Raw genomic sequence first — 12,329 nt, 5'->3', positions numbered from 1 at the left:
AAAAAAAACAAAGCCCCCTTGGAAGGGGGTTTTGGGCCCCCCCCCCTTTTTTCACCCAACAAACAAGGCCGGATCAAGGGGGTTTTGGGCCCCCCCCCTTTCCCCCCCAGGCAAGGCCGATTGAGAAGTTTTTGCCTCTCCCCTTCCACCCCCACACCAGGGCCGTCAGGGGGTTTGTTCGCTGCACCCTGTCAAACACAGAGCCGCAGGGCAATCAGGGGATTGGGGAGCTCCCCCCATCAGACACAGAGCAGGGCTGATCAGGGGGTTGGGGCGCCTTCCCCTGTCACGAACAGAGCAGTGCGGATAGGGAGGTTGTGGCCCCGCCCCCTGTCACACACACAGCCGCAGGGCGATCAGGGGATTGGGGAGCTCCCCCCTGTCACACACAGAGCTGCAGGGCATTCAGGGGATTGGGGAGCTCCCCCCTATCAGGCACAGAGCAGGGCTGATCAGGGGTTGGGGCGCCTTCCCCTGTCACGCACAGAGCAGGGCGGATAGAGAGGTTGTGGCCCCGCCCCCTGTCACACACAGAGCCGCAGGGCGATCAGGGGATTGGGGAGCTCCCCCCTATCAGGCACAGAGCAGGGCTGATCAGGGGGTTGGGGCGCCTTCCCCTGTCACGAACAGAGCAGGGCGGATAGGGAGGTTGTGGCCCCGCCCCCTGTCACTCACAGAGCCGCAGGGTGATCAGGGGGTTTGGGCGCTGCCCCCTGTCACACTGATCCCAGTGCCGGGAGGCCTCGCAGCTCCGCTGATCCCGGTGCTGGGAGGCATATTACCCTTTTACTATATAGGATAGAGGCCTGGTGCACGGGTGGGGGCTGGCTGGTTTGCCCTGAAGGGTGTCCTGGATCAGGGTGGGGGTCCCCACTGGGGTGCCTGGCCAGTCTGGGTGAGGGGCTGAGGGCTGTTTTCCGGAAGCGGGTGACTGAAGCTCCCAACCGCTCCTTTTTTTCTTTTTTTTTTTTTTTTTTATTCTGGGCCAGCTTTAGCTCTGAGGCCTTGCTGCTGAAAACATCGATACAATGTTGCGGTCAGGCTGGCTGAAGCCCGGCTGAATGAAAGCCGGTTTCTGGGGTTTTGTTTAGCTTCTTATTTGCAACATAGTACATAGTTGCTTAGAGTTGCAGCTGAGAGGCCAGCAGCGGCAGGCGGGAAACGTTGCAGTTCGCCGTCACTGGAGCAAGCAAGCCTCCCTGCTCGCTTCAGTGCATGGCTGCCAGCCGCCATCTTGGCTGACAGTTAATTTGCATAAGGATATGCTGAATAGCCAATGGGAAGGGTAGCGGTCGTACGCTAATTACCATGTTTTTCTTTTATTAGTGTAGACTAGAGCCCGGTGCACAAAAATTTGTGCACTCGGGGGGGAGAGGGGGTCCCTCAGCTCGGCCTGTGCCCTCTCCCAGTCTGGGACCCCTCGGGAGATAATGACATGCTGGCTTAGGCCTGCTCCCGGGTGGCAGAGGGCAGGCCCAATCCCTAGGTGCAGCTCCTGGTCAGGCTCAGAGCAGGGCCGATTGGGGAGTTGGGGCACCGCCCCCTGTCATGCACAGAGCAGGGCAAATTGGGAGGTTGCGATGCCACCCTCAGTCATGCTCAGGGTAGAGCCGATTGGGGGGTTGGGGCACTGCCCTCTGTCACACTCAAGGCAGGGTCAATGGGGAGGTTGCGGCGCCACCCCGTCACGCACAGAGCAGGGCCGATCAGGGGGTTGGGGCGCTGCCCCTGTCACTCACAGAGCAGGGCCCATCAGGGGGGTTGGGGAGCTCCCCCCGTCACACACAGAGCCGCAGGGTGATCAGGGGGTTTGGGCGCTGCCCCCTGTCACGCTGATCCCGGTGCCGGGAGGCCTCGCAGCTCCGCTGATCCCGGTGCTGGGAGGCATATTACCCTTTTACTATATAGGATAGAGGCCTGGTGCATGGGTGGGGGCTGGCTGGTTTGCCCTGAAGGGTGTCCTGGATCAGGGTGGGGGTCCCCACTGGGGTGCCTGGCCAGTCTGGGTGAGGGGCTGAGGGCTGTTTTCAGGCTGGCGGGTGACTGAAGCTCCCAACCGCTCCTTTTTTTCTTTTTTTTTAATTCTGGGCCAAGGCCTCTGCTGCTGAAAGCAGGTATCTGGTTTGTTTCGGTTCTATAATCGAAACACTGTATCATCTCCAGCTCTGAGATCCTGGCCGGCTGAAAGCTGGTTCCTGGGGTTTTGTTTAGCTTCTATATTTGTTACAATGTTTCAAACTGCCAGCTCCGAGGCTGGCAGCCACAAGCGGGGAACGTTGGAGTCCTCCGTCACTGAAGCAAGCAAGCCTCATGTTCGCTTCCAGCTGCCTGGCTGCCGGCTGCCATCTTGGCTGGCAGTTAATTTGCATATCGCCCTGATTAGCCAATGGGAAGGGTAGCGGTCGTACGCTAATTACCATGTTTCTCTTTTATTAGATAGGATTACATCTGTATTTATACCAGTTGATTTTAATCCTATCCATTCTATTCCAAAGGTTAGAGCAGGGGTGGGCAAACTTTTTGACTCGTGGGCCACAATGGGTTCTTAAACTGGACCGGAGGGCCGGAACAAAAGCATGGATGGAGTGTTTGTGTGAACTAATATAAATTCAAAGTAAACATCATTACATAAAAGGGTACGGTCTTTTTTTTTTTTTAGTTTTATTCATTTCAAACGGGCCGGATCCGGCCCTCGGGCCGTAGTTTGCCCATGGCTGGGTTAGAGCGTTTGTTATCTCCATTCCAAGGTCACTACTCTATTGTTCTGTTAAGCTACAAGGAAGTAACTGAAGGAGATTATCCTAAGTAAAGATTATGTAGCTTAAGCGTGATTGTTCGTAAAGTGCTTAACTACCCGCCTGGCACTTAGTTAAGGGGTTTTACTGATTTATTCCCTTCCTTAGTCCTGTTAATCCCTAACTCCAGGGAAAAATCCCCACCTGGGGAAACAACCTTTCTCGGAGAGGTGACCGTGGTTAAAACACATAGTGCTAAGTAGGGGAGCAAACATATTAAGAACAGTATGCCATATACGCCAGGTCCCTTGAAACATGCTGTGCAGATGTTTCTTCCCTGCAGCGACTGTGTCAAGCAGCAAGGATGGACCGGCTTCCGGCAAGATATTTTTGAGCATGGGACTTTCTGGTACTATTATAGTCAAAAAGCACTGTACATGGTAACTGCTGGTTACTGAACATGTGATAAGAAAAGCTGCCCTGGCCGGTGTGGCTCAGTTGGTTAGAGCATCCTCCTGTGCATTGAAAGGTCGTGGGTTTGATTCCTGCCAGGTGCATTAGGAAGGCAGCTGATTGATGTTTCTCTCCCTCTCTCTCTCTCTCTCTCTCTCTCTCTCTCATCCTCTCTCTAAAATAAACTTCAAAAAATTTTAAAAGCTGGCTTAGATATCTGGCCAGTGAAATAGCTGTTTTTTTAAACAGGTCAAAACTTTGACTTCAGAAAAGACCCTTACAATATATTTTTTAATATAATGGTTTGTATTTTTAATATAACTAGTGGCCCGATGCACAGATTTGTGCACATTGAAAGCAAATTAATTAGAAGATTCGTGTGGTAATTATGTTACTGCAAAAAATTACATGTCAAAATAGTATATATGAAATTATAAAATTAAAATACAAAATATTTTAATATTGCTATTTGCCCTTTTTCTATAATAGAATTGTCAGAGATGAAAGAAAATTAGTAAAATATATATGAAAATAATATATAAATTGATTAATAATAACATGATATAAAAACAAAGACATGATATAAAAATAACAAAAACATGATGTAAAAACAACATTGAGCCCTGACCAGTTTGGCTCAGTGGATAGAGCATCGGCCTGCGGACTGAAGGGTCCCGGGTTCAATTCCAGTCAAGGGCATGTACCTTGGTTGCAGGCACATCCCAGTGGGGGGTGTGCAGGAGGCAGCTGGTCAATGTTTCTCTCTCATCAATGTTTCTAACTATCCCTCTCCCTTCCTCTCTGTAAAAAATCAATAAAATATATATTTTTTAAAAAAAATTGATAAAACAATCCTATATAATAAAAGGGTAATATGTAAATCGACCGAACAGCAGGAACGACTGGTCGCTATGATGCACACTGACCAGCAGGGGGCAGATGCTCAATGCAGGAGCTGCCCCCTGGTGGTCAGTGCACTCCCACAAAGAGAGCACCACTCAGGCACAAGCGAGGCTGATGGCTGGCGAGGGTAGCGGCCCGCCTCCACAGCAGTGCTAAGGATGTCCAACTGACAGCTTAGGCCCGCTCCAGGGAGTGGGCTTAAGCCATCAATTAGACATCCCCTGAGGGCTCCCGGACTGCAAAAGGGACCCCTCCCCCCAAGTTCATGAATGTCATGCACTGGGCCTCTAGTGATTGATAAATTGATTAATAAATCAACAACAACATGATATTACAACAACAAAGACACGATATAAAAACAACATTGATAAAAACAATGACTGAGAAATTGATTAAACAATAGTTGGTCTTCAAATACATTCTGTCAACAATGCCTGCTTCTTTCGGCTTCAGAGATATGTTGTGCCAATAGTTGGTCTTCAGACATATTCTGTTAACAACGTAGCTTTCTTTCAGCTTCAGAGGTACATTGTGCCAGTAGTTGGTTTTTAGATACATTCTGGCATCGAGTGCGATTGGCACTGCACGCAATTGGTGCCAGCGAGAGCTTTATATGTATCGTGCATGCGAGAGTCAATGTTTATTTTTAAATTGCCAGTGCACATCATATGTACAGGATGGTCGGTCGGACAAACCAACAGTCAGTTACTTAGCCTTTTATATAGATAGATAGATAGATAGATGGTTTGTAAAGTGAACAGTCATTTCAGTCTGAACACTTTATTTTTCTAATACTTTTTTCGGGTTTGATTCCCAGGTCAGGCACACATACAAGAATCAACCAAGGAATGCATAAATGGGTGGAACAACAATTTGATATCTCTCTCTCTCCTCCTCCCTCTGTCTCTAAAATCAATAAATAGCCCTAACTGGTTTGGCTCAGCAGAAAAAGTGTTGACCTGGAGACTGAAGGGTCCCCCCAGTTTCAATTCCAGTCAAGGGCACGTACCTCAGTTACAGGCTTAATACCCAAGCCTGGTTGTGGCATGTGTGAAGGCAACCAATCAATGTGTCTCTCTCACATCTATGTTTCTTTCTCTCTCCTCCTCCCACTCACTCTAAAAATCAATGGAAAAATATCCTCAGATGAGGATTAACAAAAAAAAGTTTAATAAAAACATTTTTAAAAATAAAATCAATAAATAAATTTTTAAAATAAAAAAACATTTCAGTGGCCCCAATTGTATTACAGAATCCAATCCTCCTCCAGATCTTATCTGCATAAACACACAGATAATGTATTGGATACTTGTAATCATGCATACCGTGTCCCAGACTCCTAGCAGTCTCTCAATACAGCTCCTGTCTCATTCTTCATTAATATTTACTAAGTGCGCACAACAGCTCAGAACTGGAGAGCAGGAGTTAAAAATACACCCTCTTCGGGACATGTGAGACAGCCTCTGCCTGTCCCATGCTGCTCGTTAAAGTCGGTTCCACCAACACCATCCAATTACTGGTTCTCAGTTCAAGTGGGAAGATGTTGACGCCAACAAACAGCTCTCAGGATGTAGACCAGCCCCAATGCTGGCAGCCACATGCATAATAAATACACAGGTTTTAATACCAAACATTTACTTAACAAAAATTTATTTGATGCCTTCTTTGAGGCAGGCACTCTGCCAAGCCTTGGGGATACAGTGAGATTCCATCCCAGCCCTAAAGGAACTCGAAAGCTGTTTCCTTTACTATAAATCAGAGAGGAAAGCTGGTGTCTGGGAGATTTATTTCCTCAGTTCTTCCCCTGAGAGTTAAGGACATGCAATGCCAATTGTCAACACAAAAATCAACCTGCCAGCATTGATAGGGAGTGCAGGTTACAGACATTGTACCTGACTGTGAAATGGAGGGCGAAAGGAAGGGATTCTCATACTCGCTGAAATCCCTTCCCAGGAGAATCTGTGGAAATTATGTACCAGTGGGAGCCAAAATCAACGACCAAAACCTGTTCCATAAACATGACCTACCTAATCTGTAGGTAGAAGTGGGACAAAAGAGTGTTTCTGAAAGTTCGGCTTTGGAGCACTGGCAGGTTGCAGGCTGATGGTTATTGGGTTTTAGATCCAATCTCCCAGGTTTGCCAAACCTGTGGAGCAAGTCTTTAGTGGGACTGACAACTGGCTTTCAGGCTGGGTCACTTAGCTCCCAGACTGTCTATCTCAAAACAAGCTGGTCTGGCTATTTTTATTCCTCAAGCTCATGTATGAGTTCAGAATACAACTTTGAATGCTTGCAGATCTGTCCATTGATAGCTTAGGAGAAGCAGGTTCTTAGAACCCGACAAAGAGTAAAGTGGACCGCCTCCCTGGCATCTCAATGTGCCTTAGGGCTCTGATCTCATTGCCAAACTGGTATCTAAGCACACACCTGAATTTGTTTCCTGGGGAAGCATCTGCTGCGTGTTCCCAGTTACTCACACGTTCCTGAGCAGTTGCACATCAGTTCCCAGCATTACAGTCATTTTGGTCTGATTACTAAATGGGGCACAGGATGTCAATGCTAACCTCCCACACTTCCTGTGACTCTGACCCAGGGGCTCTCAATCTCCCAGTCCTTTAAGTGATTCTGATGCATGGATTCCCACCCCAGATCAGAATCTTGGAGGAAAGGTGCTTGGGTGTTCCAATTGCAGCTCAAGAGTAGCATACCCGGCTGGTGTGGCTCAGTGGTTGAGCATAGACCTATGAGCCAGGAGGTCACAGTTCAATTCCCGGTAGCAGCACACGCCCAGGTTGCAGGCTCCATCCCCAGTGTGGGACGTGCGTGAGGCAGCCTATCAATGATTCTCTCTCATCATTGATGTTTCTATCTCTCCCTCTCCCTTCCTCTCTGAAATCAATAAAAAATATATATTTTTAAAAAGTAGCAGAATACGCCTCTTCAAAATATGCCACTTTGGTGTAAGGATAATTTTGAGCTAAAGGCACTTGAGAAACACCAAGTACAAGAAAAGCACTCGGATCCCCCTCCTCCTCTTTTCTTCCCGAAATCAGAAGAGCGGGAAAGATGTCTTCCCTATACCAGAAGGAAAGAAGCACTCTTATCCCCAGGGAATTTTGTACAAACAGACCTTTTATATCAATTTAATTCCCAGACCCAGCTGAGGACCCTATGAGGATAGATATAGTTTTGCTTCCCCTACATGGCTGATTGAGAACTACTGCTCTAAGTTTTTCTAAGGGTGTCTGTATGAAGGGGGCACACTCTGTCCTCTGTAATCTTCAAAGGTTACCTCGCCAAACAAACAGTGGGGAAAAAGGTAAGAAACTAGCTTCTGAATACCCAGAGTTGTTTAGATTCGTTTTTTTGAGTGTCTGTCACACAGGTGCTAGACAGTTCCACCAACACCATCCAATTAGTGGTTCTCAGTTCAAGTGGGACGCTCCCAGGCTCTACCATCAGGCTCCTTGCTAGTCTGGTTTTTTGTTTGTTTGTTTTGTGTTGTGTTGTGTTGTTAATCCTCACCCGAGGATATTTTTCCATTGATTTTTAGGGAGAGTGGAAGAAAGAGGGAAATCCTCATTTCCTTCAAGAAATTTCCTTTAGATAAGTTACTAGGGTAAATACATAGGAAGGGTGTTGATTTAACACCCCGAACCCTCCCCCCACCACACACACACACACACATCACCACCACCACCACCATCAGGATAAGAGTCAAGTCGCAGGCTTCTGAATTGAGACTACCATTCCCCCTCCCCCAATTCCCCCTCCCCACCCCCGTCATTTATGGCTTCTTCTCTGGCATTGGACCTGTAAGAGGAGTTGGTGGATTTACCTAGAAGGCAAGTAGTTGAAAGAATTTTAAAGGTTGTTCATTTGTTTTTAAATATATTTTTAGTGATTTCAGACAGGAAGGGAGAGGGAGAGAGAGACAGAAACATCAATGATGAGAGAGAATCATTGATCGGCTGCCTCCTGCACGCCCCCCACTGGAGCTCGAGCCCCCAACCTGGGCATGTACCCTGACCAGGAATCGAACCCTGACCCTTTCGTTCCTGGGTCGATGCTCAACCACTGAGCCATGCCACTCAGGCAAGAATTTAAAAGGCTTTTAAAGATCACCTGGTACATATGGCCCTTTTAAGAAATATGCCTGTGGGACAGCTCTTTCTTCAAGGGAACATGAAGCTAATAAGTTCTACTTATTCATTACAGTTGACAGCCACTATAGCTGTTGATTTGGCAGTTAATGAGCTACAAACATGTGGAATTTTCCACTGACTCGGGCAGGCTCTTGTTTGGGTCGCATGGGTTTAGGAGGAGACTGTGAGTCAAGCTTCCATGTCCCAAGAGTCTGTGCTTTGCCACAGCAGAAAAAAAATACAGATTGACATAGTTTTAAAAGATGACTAAAACTGGCCTGGTTGGCACTAGGGTATGACTTCCACTCTTGGGAACAGCAGGTACCAAGGCAGTCTCCATTAAACCCACCGCTTCTAAGGCCTGGGGAGGTGAAGTAACTTGCCCAAGGACAGTCTAAGCTCTTAACTTGGGTTCACCATAGCTGAATATTTATATCATCTCTTTGCCTTTAAATGATACATCTTTATTTTAGTTATAACTGTTGCCTTGTACAATTCCAAGGTATGATCTTTTGCATATTCCAAATGTACTCTTCATTAGATAATAGCAGTAAGTATTGAGCACTTCACTATGAGCAAGATGCTGAACAAAGCAATTTATATGTATCATCTTATTTAATTCTCGTCACAACCCTCCTGAGGTCAATAGTATTTTTAAAAAATATATATTTCTTTATTGATTTCAGAGAGGAAGGGAGAAGGAGAGAGAAAGATAGAAACATCAATGATGAGAGAGAATCATTGATTGGCTGCCTCCTGCACACCCCACACTGAGGATTGAGCCCACAACCCAGGCATGTGCCCTTGGCCGGAACCGAACCTGGGACCCTTCAATCCACAGGCTGACGCCCTATCCACTGAGCCAAGCTGGCTAGGGCGGTCAATAGTATTATTATCTCCATTTAACAGAGGAGAAAACTGAGGCTCAGAGAGAAAGGTTATGTGATTTGCCCAAAGTCACACAGTGAGATCTCAAACCTGGGTCGAAATGAATGAATATAGAAATGAAAACCAGACTGCCTGCCCTGGCTGACGTGGCTCAGTGGTTAGAGCATCAACTTGCACACCAAAGGGTCTTTCTCAGGTTTGATTCCAGGTCAAGGGCATGTACATGGGTTTCAGGTTCACTACCCACCCCCACCCCTTCCCGTTGGGATGTGTGCGGAAGGCAACCAATCAATGTGTCTCTCTCACATTGATGTGCTCTCTCTCTCTCCCCCTACCTCCTTACCTCCCTCCTTTCCTTCCATTCTCTGAAAATGCAATGGAAAAAATATATATCCTCAAGTGAGGATTAACAACAACAACAGAAAACCCAGACTGAATAAACCTAATGCAGCCAGCTCCAGGAGTTGAGTGACTGGTCACATGGGTTGCTCTGCAATGCAAGGACACGTGGGCACCTCTGGCGCTCAGGGCTGGCGCAACACAGCCTCAGCATCCACCCTTGTGACTAACACTGTGCGCCCCATGGAAGTGCTTCTCCCCATCTCTTGCCCCATGACCTCAAAACAAAAGGCACCCATATCAAAATGATGTGAAGTTTGTGGTTGATGTTATCATTATGAATATAAGCTGCACAAGGTAGGAACATAGGAAAAAATATCTCTTACTTAAATGTTTGTTAGTTTGTCCCATTTAAATATTTAGACAAATGATATGTGGGTCTTCATAGGTTGTCTCCATTTGTACCCTATGTACAATATGGTGATTAAGTTCACTTATATGGTTGTGCAGCCATCACCACCATCCATCTCCATAACTCTTTTCTTCTTGCAAAATTGAAACTCTGACCCCACCGGCGTGACCAAGAGGTCACAGTTCGATTCCCAGTCAGGGCACATGCTTGGGTTGCGGGCTCCATCCCCAGTGAGAGCGTGCAGGAGGCGGGGGATCAATACTTGTCTCTCATCATTGATGTTTCTTCCTCTTCTCCCTCTCCTTTCCTTTCTGAAATTAATAAAAGTATGTTTTTAAAAATTAAAACACTGCCCATTAAACAATAACTCCTCATCCCCCCTCCCCACCCCCAGGTAACCACCATCCTATTTTCTGTCTCTAGGATTTTGATTATTCAGGTAACTTCATGGAATCATACAATATTTGTTGTTTTGTGTCTGGCTTATTTTACTTACCATAATGTTCTCAAGTTTCACCCATGTTGCAGCATATGTCACAATTTCCTTTCTCCTTAAGGCTGAATAATATTCGATTGTATGTATATACCACACTTTGCTTATCCATTCATTCGTCGATGGACGCTGGATTGCTTCCATGTTTTAGTTATTCTTCTGAATAATACTACTGTGAACATGAGTATAACAAATATCTGCTCAAGACCCCACTTTGAATTCTTTAAAATCCCCTTTTCAACAAGTAATAGAATTACTAGAGAGAAAATCACCAGATATAGAAACCCTGAGTAATACAATCCAAAGTGGGATAGCTGTGTCAAATGGTAATTCTATTTTTAATTTTTAGGAACCACCATAACGTTTTCCACAGTGGTTATGCCAATTTACATTCCCACCAACAGTGCACAAGGTTCCAATTTCTTCACATCCTGCCAACAATTGTTACTTTCTATTTATAAAATAGTAGCCATTCTTACCTATGTATGTTTTTAACATACTAAACTACAGCACAAAAACTACATATTGGTATGATTATGTCACCTTTGGCAAATATAAATTGCTTTATTTATTTTATTTTTATGTCAATGATCTGTTGGATGATGAATACAAAGGCATAGACAACAAAAGAGAAAAATACACAAATAGGACTTCATAAAAACTAAATCTTTTGTGCATCACTATCAACATAATGAAAAGGTATGGGATGGAAGACAATGCTTTTGTTCCAAGTTTTTCTTCTAAGAGTCTTAGCTCTTGCATTTAGGTCTTAGATTCACTTGGGTTGTATATATGGCAAAAGATGAGAGTTCAACTTCATTCTTTTGCATGGAGATACCCAGGTTTTGCCCTAGCCAGTTTTGCTCAGTGGGTAGAGTATCCTTCAGACCAAAGGGTCCCAGGTTCGATTCTAATCAAGAGCACGTATCTTGGTTTGGTTGCAGGCTCCTCCCCAGCCGGGGCCCTGGTCAGGGGGAGTGCAGGAGGCAACCAATCGATATGTTTCTCTCACCTCTCACATTGATATTTCTCTCTGTCTTTCCCTCTCTCATCCACTCTCTCTAAAAATCAATGGAAAAATATTCTCGGGTGAGGATTAAAAACAAAAAAACCAACAATTTTCCCAGCACCATTTGTTGAAAAGACTGTCCTTTCCCCAAAGATCTTGGCACCCTTGTTGAAAATAATTTGACCATATATGGGAGGATTTATTTTCGGACTCTTGGTTCCATTGATCTGTATGTCTATTTTTACTCCAGTATCACATTGATTTAATTAACGTAGGCCTGTAATACATTTTTAAAAAATATATTTGTATTGATTTCAGAAAGGAAGGGACAGGGAGAGAGAAATAGAAATATCAATGATGAGAGAGCATCATTGATCAGCTGCCTCCTGCACGCCCCCTCACTGGGGATTGAAACAACAACCCAGGCATGTGCCCTAACCGGGAATCGAACCGTGACGTCCTGGTTCATAGGTCGAAGCTCAACCTCTGAGCCATATCAGCTATAATAAGTTTTGAAGTGTGAGACCTCCAACTTGGGTTATGTTTTCAAGATTGTTTTGGCTATTTGTGGTTCCTTACATCCCATCACTTTTGCTACATTCTATTTGTTGGAAGCTAGTCCACAATCAAGAAAAAATCACACAAAGGATATGAATGCAGGAGGCAGAGATTACTGAGAGCCATTTTAGGGGCTGCCTACCACAAAACTGACAGTTACTGAGCCATGTGCATTCATTAAATGCATATTCATTAAATACTGACAATACATTCATTAAATACTGACAATAACGTTGGGGATCTGTAACTATTATTATACCTCGTTTGTCATAGAGGGAATTGAGGTTTAAAGAGATGAAACTTTTACCTATAGCCCCACAACCACAAAAGAACAGAGCTGGGTTTCACACTCAGCCTGTCCAGCTCCAAAACTGTGTTTTTAACCATCATGCTA

Source organism: Myotis lucifugus, unplaced genomic scaffold, assembly GCF_000147115.1.
Source record: "Myotis lucifugus unplaced genomic scaffold, Myoluc2.0 scaffold_128, whole genome shotgun sequence".
NCBI lineage: Eukaryota > Metazoa > Chordata > Mammalia > Chiroptera > Vespertilionidae > Myotis > Myotis lucifugus.
The sequence above is the reverse complement of the archived record's forward strand: the minus strand, read 5'-3'. Positions refer to the sequence as shown.